This window comes from Sarcophilus harrisii, chromosome 1, assembly GCF_902635505.1.
Source record: "Sarcophilus harrisii chromosome 1, mSarHar1.11, whole genome shotgun sequence".
NCBI lineage: Eukaryota > Metazoa > Chordata > Mammalia > Dasyuromorphia > Dasyuridae > Sarcophilus > Sarcophilus harrisii.
Window position 1 is genome coordinate 94,789,070 of NC_045426.1, and position 9,446 is coordinate 94,798,515.

Consider the following 9,446-nt stretch of genomic DNA (forward strand, 5'->3'; position numbering starts at 1 on the left):
GTTAATAGAGCTTTTTTGCTACTCACAGAAATGAGGAGAGCATATTTCAAATGGGAGTAGAAGTATGTGACTTCATTGCCCCACAGTTGTATGGGTAATAGTTTGGAAGAACTGTGAGATACACTCTGGTAGAAGGTCCAGAGCACCTCAGGATTCAAATCAATCTAGTCTTTAGAAAAAGAACTCCTGATGTAGCAATATATGATTACCATGACAACAGTGGGGCAACTCAATGCCCTACTATGGAGCAATTAAATGAAGGAGGAGAGCCAAGGAGCCAATGATCAAATGAGTCTTTCATTTTTACTAGATCCTCATCACAGATGCTTTTTCCAGATGATGTGTTGTCAATATGTGTAATGGAAGAAAATCCTAATTTGAGTTAAGGATTATTAAAAATAATATTGTCACTTTCCCCCCATCCAGATTCACAAACTTCCTGAAGTATATACATGATAAATGGATACCAGGTTAAGAAATTCTGTTCTACAAATAATTTCTGAGCAAGACAGGAAATTTGGTAACATTATCTCTAGAGTTCCTTCTACCAATGATATTGTCTTATTTGATGATTTTGCAAGGCAATTAAATAATATATATAAATATAGTTTATAGTATCTGTGATCCTTGGTAAATCCCTTAACTATTGCCTGCTCAATTTCTTCATCTGAAAGATACAGAGGATAATATCTATTTCTCAAAAATATTGTGAAAATTGAATGAGATATTTGTGAAATGCTTTATTTAAAGTGTCTTTCCCCCTTAAAATGCTACCTAAGTGCTATTATTATTATTATTACTATTATTGTATGAAAATTATTTTAGATTTATTTCAGTATATTTCTACCATGTTTTCCTATATACCATATTTTCTCTTACTTTTAGTATTATCATCTCAGACGATCAAAATGACAAAGGAATTAGCAGTAATTACTTCCCATTAAATAAGACCAAAATTTCAGATAGGTGCTAAAGCTTATAACCTATGCATTAGGAAAATCTGTTTTCTAGAATAGGTTCTAGAATCAGGCATTTGAATCTGAATTTTGATTTTCTTCCAGGCTGACATCTCATATTAGTCTTAATCTTCTTCTCCCTATTCCCATAATTCTAATATTATTTGAAAGATTTTCTTTTAGTGGTGGATGTTTTTTACTAGATTTTTTATTGTATTTTAAAATCTGTGCATAACGTGCCCCAATTAAACTGATAAATACGGGAGTATTTCAACTATTGGTTTACTTTTGCTGATCTATTTTGTCCAATGCTTATTTTCATACACAAGAGTCTCAGAAATGTATGAATTTGTTACCTCCAGGTGATCGTATTTCCAAGCTGTCTTTGAATTGAATTTTGTCAATGAAAGGAAACTTTCTTTTATATAATATTTCAGAGATGAAAGTAAGTGTGTTTAAAAAAGATAAGTGAAGACTGAGACAGCCACTAAATTGCTACTTGCTCTTAGTCCAATTTCTTTCCACTTTGTCTTCAATTTGTTCATCTGTAAAATGATGGGACTGGACTCATTAATCTCCATGTACCTTTCTGACTGAGATTGCCTGATCTATGATTTTATAAAACAAATAAGACTATTAATAATAATTATTTAATTTCTGTTTTTTATTGTTAAACTTTGTAATCTCAAATAGTATTTAATACTCTACCCTTCTATAATATATGAGTTATCATGCAATAGTAACATAAATGGCATGTAATTGAAAGGTAAGTACTCTATATCTTCATTGGTATTAAAACCATTCTGATATATTTGCAGAAACTATGAAGTTGGTCTTTTTTTCTTTCCAGCTGGAAGTAATCGCTCCCACCCCCCCTTTTTTTTTTTTAACTATTCCTTTATATCTCATGGAACTGCAAGATCTTATTTGTTTTCCTTCCTTGGTCCTCATGGGAAATCATGCACTTGCATGAGGAGGTCCAAAGGAAAGTGACTTTCTTGAAATACAACTCTGAAGAAACTAAGCATTGGTAAAGCCCACTGGGGATTCAAATGGTGCTATCTGAGTGTAGCTTAAATCCAAGTCATTTTGGCTCTCACTGATTGGCCAATAATAAATCCCAGCCCAAGTCTCTTTTTGTCATTTTTTGAATTTTTATGACTTAAAGGAAGTATAATCCTGAAGTCTTCCCCTCTTAGATTGATTTTCTTTTTACTAGTTAAAAGAGCTATATTTTGCCTTATTTCTTTTTAGCCTTATTCATTCAGAGAAACTAAGACCTGGGAAAGAACAAGCTTAAAAGGGCAAGTCCTTTTTGGCATTTGGAGGTCATCTCCAGTAATCCTGATCTATATCTTGACACTATATTTAGATGCTTCTGGACAAGAGAGATAACTTTGCACTGCCCTGCCTCATGTAAATCCAGTTTGCTTGCAAGTCAAAACATCACCTTCTTGGCATCATCTGTTCTCCTTAAGAACAAACAACAGGAAGGTTTTCTTTTCTGTAGTACCTCTCCACCCTCAGCTCATCCATTAGATATCCAAAACTAGAGCTTCTTCAATTTCAGGGTACAATGTGATTACCCCAAACTTTTGAAAACTTCCCCAAGTGCAATGGGTAGAAGAAAACATTTTGTTCTGATCCATGACAGTGACTAAAGATGGTGCTGTAGACTGCTTAGACCTTGGTCAGACATCAAAGGCACCAAGAATATTCCCCTGGATCCTGGACCATTGCCTGTCATTGTGACTTTTTAATTGCTACTGGACTTTGATGATTATGGAACAGAGAGGATTGAAAACTTTGTGTAACTCTCCCTCACTTAAATTCAATTCATACATAAGTCAAAAAGGCAATTAAATGGTTAACTGGGCCTGGAGTCAGAGTCATCTTCCTAAGTTCAAATTTATTCTCAGATACTTAACTGTGATCTTAAGCAAGTCAATTAATCCTATTTGCCCCAGTTTCTTCGTTTGTAAAATGAGTTGATAAAAGAAATGGTAAGCCATTCCAGGATCTTTGCTAAGAAAACCCCAAAATAAGGTCACAAAGAATCAGATATGACTGAAACAACTGAAAAACAACAACAATGAGAGAAGGTAAATGGCTTGTATGTTGTGATATGAATGAACAATCCAAGATTCAGAATTTCTGGGTAATTAAAATCAAATTATTATTTATACTAGCTAATAATCAATTGATGATCAGTGGCTTTTCTTGGCAATCAAAAATACCTGGTTGATATACTGAAAATCTTAAATATATATTTTTTGAAAGGGAATGGTCTTGACAGTGGAAATCTTGCCCTTCTCTTAGTTTGAAGGAATTTCCTAATATTTATTATAGTTATTTATATTGTTTATATATAGTTATTATAGATTTATTATAGTTAATAATGACTATGGAGACTGTTATTTACAAAGTGATCCATATAAAACTGAGGTTTCTCCAGACATGTACAAGTCTAACACAGAGTTGCCCTTGAGAAGTCTTTTGAGAAATCCTAGTTTGCTTACATATAATTTGCTATGTTCCCTAACATTTGGATATGGATAGTCTCTTTTGAGTGGCTGTCTGTTATTTTAAAACTAGATAAATCAAGCCATTTACCATTTCTCTTGCCATTTTTTCCTTCTGTGCTCATTTCTGTTATGCCTAGAGTGCCATACTTTGAGCTGAAATTGGGAATTACCTTCCCTGCTACCTTCCTTTAACTTCAGCTCTAAGGACTGGACATGAAGCTATTTGGTTCTGTTCTGTATTGTTTGGACTCATTTTCATTTGGCAGAGCTGATTCCCCAAGGAATCTGGGTATTTGAGCTATGACAGCTTTGGGACTGGGATTTCCAGTAAAGTATAGCAGTCAATCATCCCAATATGGAAGCCCTGAGAAGCCATGGTTCATGGGATTCAATGCATTGAAAGAGTCTTTTGAAAGGATAGTTTTACCCATGTGATAAAGACAAAATGCCAAGATGACTATAGGTTCCAAATCCCTGTAGGGATTTAGAAAAGGAGTTTAGAAAGCTCAGGTCATATCAGATTTCTGTCTGAGATGGATACCAGTTTTGCCTTTGTTCTTTATTTTGTTTATGAATTGAGAAAGGCCTTATAAAGCAAATAAGTCTAAGTAAGCATAGATATACGGTAAGCTTTATGAAGTGCTTCTTATACTTTTGGTTTATTTGTAAAATTAAGTTGTGAATTTTTTCTTGTTATTCTTTGTGAATCTTTGTATTTGGAGATAATTGTGATTTTTGTCTATACAGGTAAGACTGCATATGATAATGTGACATTGCTGTTTTGAGACTTGACTATTATGGCACTGGGGAAGCAACTGAATGGACATTGTTTATACCTCCTCAGAGATAATACAGAACTATTCTGAGTTTGGGATTTGAATTATAAAAAAAGCTCAATAAAACAAAACAAAAACCCAACCCCCCCCCCAAAGAAAAACACATATTTGTATTATGTGTCTTATTTTCTCACATTAGGCTATAAAATCTTTGAGGGAATATACAATTTTTTATTCACTTTTTTCCTCTCTTTCATATTGCCCAGTTTATTGTTCGAAATGCAGATGATGAGAATTTAGAGTTGGAGAACCATAGCAGTCACCTATTACAATAACAAAACTTTACAGATGGGGAAACTGAGGCACACAAAATTAAGTAACTTGATCAAGAATAAAATAGATAAGACATGGCAAAGCTCAGATTTAATCCATTGACTCATTCTATTGGACTACTGTAGCATCACTTAATATTCACTGAAAAAAATATCAAGTCCTTTTCTCATTCCTTATCCTCCACCTCTTTTCTGTCTTTGAGACTGTCTATCACCTCTTTGTCCTGGGTCCTTTATTCTCTCTAGGTTTTGTAATGCTGTTCTCTCTTAGTTCTCTTTATATGTGTCTGATTTCTCCTTCTTAGTCTGCTTTGCTGAATTAAGGTCATACTTACTAACCATCAGTGTCCTCTAAGGGTTTTTCCTCGGTCCTTTTGTTTTACACATATAGTATTACAGTTGCAATTCCATCAGGTTTCATGGATTCAATTTTCATCTCTATGTAGAAGATTCTCAGACTTCTTTGTCCATTCCAGGATTATATCTCCAATTATTTGTTGAATATCATAAATCAGGCATTCTACAAGTATCTCAAATTCATCATGTCCAAAATAGTACTCTTTCTCATTCCCCTGAACTCTCCCCTTTCCCAAACTTCTCCGACAAATTCTGTCATCATTGATTATTTCATTGCATTTATTTTATATATTCAATCTCTTTATAAATTCTTTTGTATCTACCTCCATAACAAATCATATACTTCTTGCTCCTCTATTACTGCTACAATGCTGGTGCAAGTCATGAGTATATACTTGCATTAGCACAATATGCTGGTCCCCCTGCCTCAAATCTTCCCACTCTTGACCATCCTTCATTCAATTGTCAAAGTAATCATAAAGGGCAGACATGACCACTTTCTCTATGCAGCCTGCTCAGTAACACCCAGGGGCTCCCTATTACTTTCATAATGGAATAAAATTTCCAATTGGATTTATGAAACCTTTTACAATTCAACATTTCTTACATTTCTGATCTTTTATTTTACTCCCCTTCACAGAATCGACAGTCTTTCTGTTGTTCCTACACAGTTCTCCATCTCCTATCGCTTTGCTTTTTCTCCCATTGTCTCCCATGCCCCGACTGCTCTGCTTCCTCACCTGGCCTTCTTAAAACTCAGTCCAAAGCCTGCTTTCTGCAAAAGGCTATTTTTGTTAGTCCAAATTCCATCCCCAACCACATTTGTTTTCTATGTGCAATTATCTCCAAAATACACTGATTATGCTGGTATATATCTGGTTGTTGGTGTGATGTTTTCTCCACAAGAACATGGACTTTTTGAGGGCTTTGTGTTTTTGTCAGTCTTTGTATCCAAGCATTTAGGACAATGTCATGAACATAGTAAAGGCTTAAGAAATTTTCGTGGACTAACCAAGTAAATGATGAATTTTTTTTGTATTTTTAGGACTTCCTTTGATTTCCTTTGCTTATTTTATGCTTTACTTTGAAGGTATTCTATCCTTTATTTGTGATTTGTTCTGCCAGCTAACTAAACTCCATTTGGTTACAGTTTAATGATTTTGTTATTTGTGAGTTACATTTTCCCCCACTGAGTATGCATGCATTTGATTCTATATCATTAATTTTGCACCCTGATACTAAGCCTGAATTGCTTTATTGCTGTAACAGTTGTGGAATGGATTGTTGAATTAGCAATATGCAATAGGATGTCATTTCATAACAGTATTTTATGATTTTAAAACACGGGTTTTTAATTACCTCAGACCCCACTCCCTTCATTTCTCTTGTATTGACTGCCACAGATCTTTATTACCTATGGACAGAAACCTTTGAAATGGAAGTGAAATACAGAACTGAGGCAAAATAAAATCTTATACAAATGGAATGTTGGGATTTTGACCTCTGTTTTTCTTCTCTGGTAGATGGAAGATTTCAGACAATGCAGGCAAATAACAGCAGAAAGATTCCCCCGATCTAAACTATTAACAAAATCTTCTTCCTCCTCCTTCTCCTCTTTCTCTGGTTCCTTTTCCTCCTCCTCCTCTTCCTTCTGTTTCTGCACTTCCTCTTACTTTTCTTCTTCCTCCTCCTCCTCTTAATCAGTCCCAAGAAGATTCAAGATATCAAATAAGCTGGTTTATTTCTTAAAATAAGTCATACTAAGAGACTAATTTTACTTGGGGAAAAAAAGGGAAGGAGGATAGAAATATTTTAGATAGAAACATTTTCTTTCAAGGAAAGAGAAGACTTCTTAGAAACAAGTCTTGGAATCACAAATACTCAATGCCAAAAAATAAATTGGATATCTCATTAGTCATTTTTCTAGATACTTGGATATATAAGTATTTGTTGATCCCTCTTTATTTTATTGGGGTAGAAAATATAAACAGTAAGTCAATCAGGTTCTTGGAGCACAGCAAGTAAGAAGTGAGTATACAACAAGGAATTTAAGGGACAATTTTTCATTTTTTTATTTTTCAGAACTGGAAGATATCTTAGAGTTTATCTTGTTTAGTCCACTCATTTTACAAACGACATAACTGAGGGTGAAAGTAGATAGAAAACTAGCCCAAAATAGGATATAGTACAGATTGGCTGGCATCCAAATCCAGTATTTTTTCTATCTGACCACTCGGCCTCTCTTATTTCTAAAAAATATCATATTTCTAATGCCAGAAAGTTCAGCTTTCCATACCATATAAACATTACATGAGGTAGTAAAGAAAAATAAGCTAATAAGATGTATTAGCTGATATATTGAATCCTGCTCAGAGGTAAATGATTCTGAAATGAAGATCCCTTGCTTTTGGTAGATCAGATAGTAATTAATACAGTACAAACACGTATGTATTTGTGTATATGTATTTGCATGTCTATAGACATATCTGTATACATACAATATGTACATAGATCCCATGTCAGTTACCCCCCGTATAAATTGAAAGTTCTATGCACAAGTGCTATTGTTGTTCTTGTCACTGCCAAAAAAAAGGAGGAGAAAGGAAAGGGAATAAGCAATTATTAAATACCTAGTATGTGCTAGACAATGCACTAAGAGCTGCACAAATTTTGTCTCATTTTACCCTACATAGAAAATATTTATTATTATACTTTATTAAGATTGTGAATTCTAGCTTTTAATATTCAGACACCCAAAACAGAAGCTTTGGGTGGACCTAAAACAAAATCTGAATAAACCCAAAATAAGTGCCCAATATGATCTAAGCATTACTTATAACCATCTGGTTTCCCTGAAGTGCTTCTGAGCTGTTTTACCTTTACTGTAAGCTATTGGGTTCCCCAAATTATATTGACTTACCTGTTATATACATTTCAAATTACCCTTCTCTTGAAGAATATGTACTGCTTACTTGAGACCATTTTGAAACTTTATATAAAGCAAACCTCACAGAGACTGAAGAGGAATCCTTCTTCTAGCTTTTCTCTTTATCAGTATAAGTAATAAATTTCTTTCTAAAACTTTTTCAGATTTTGGAGACCATTCTTATCATTAAAAATTCTTATAATAATAATCCTTTGTAATAGGAGTCCTTAGGAGCTAGGAGCAAATGATAGGAGAAGGAAGAAGGAAAAGGATAAGGAAAAGAGTGGGAAAAGGAGGAGAAGAAAGAAAAGAAGAAAGGGGAAGAGGAATAGGAAGAAGAATGTGTATCTTTTAGAATCAAATGAAAAGCAACTTTCTGGTGCCATATCTAAACCTGTGAAGGGAGATGTTTGTCAGGAGAAGCAGCTGAGACACAAATCTTAGAGTATGTTCAAAGATGTACTGCCTCTTCACTTTTGACCCAACTTACCTGAACTCATTTTTTTTTTGAAATTTTGCATTTTTAGTATTAGTATTATAGGGTCATACTGGCCACATTTTGGCAATGGGTAAATTCTAATAAAGCCTTAAAGATTTGAGAGAGATTTCCTGTTACATACAGTTAAAGTCCAGCATAATTTATCCAATTTGTCTGCTATTATTTCGATTGTAAGTGATTCTATAATGACTTAAATGACATAAGGAGCAAACCAGAGAAAACAATCTTTTATTTGGTTGCAGAAACTGAATTATTTACTGATGATTTAACCTTTGTTTTATGGGTTTTTTTCTGATAGGGGATAGAATGATGTGGGAAAGATATTGGAGGAAAGAAGGTGTTCCATAAGATATTAAATTGCATCAAAAGTAAATTTTAAATGATCAAATAAAAGGAATTTGTTAAATACATACATATTTACATATGTGTATATTATTCTCATGGATATGGTATATGACAGTGTCTGGAAAAAGATAATCATAAAAAGAAATTAAGAAGAAAGGTCAGTAGAAAAATAAGAAAGAATGAACATTTAAGAAAGAATGAACATATTTGGCTTTATTTCAAACGCCAAAGTGAAGTTCTCCCGTTTAAGTACATTTCTTTCAAATACCAGGTCTTGCCAACAAATTATGGTTTCTTTTTTTTTTTCTATAAGTCACTATGTGACTTTTCTATCTCACTGACAGCTTTTGGCAACTCCTACTACCATATGCTAATATGCATGAAAAATCCCAGTTGGATCACTTGCAATGTTATTATTTTTTAAAAGAAATTAACTTTTCATCCCTTTTGGGAGTTGGGGGGAAGTTGGCTCTTTTTATCTCTGTCTGAGATCTTTTCTGTTATGGCATCATGCCCATGATTTGATAGGTGTAAGCTAATTGAATTTTTGTTTTTATTACACTGCTGGGATTTTAGGATTTCAAGTGTTAATATTAGATTATCTTGCCAATCCCTTACCAAGTCTCCTCACCCCTACCCAAGCAGTACTGTATGGGTTATGTACTTTTTCTATACTCATAGCTTATAATCATGATGGTGTAGTACCAAAATTATCCTGTTCTGTGTAACA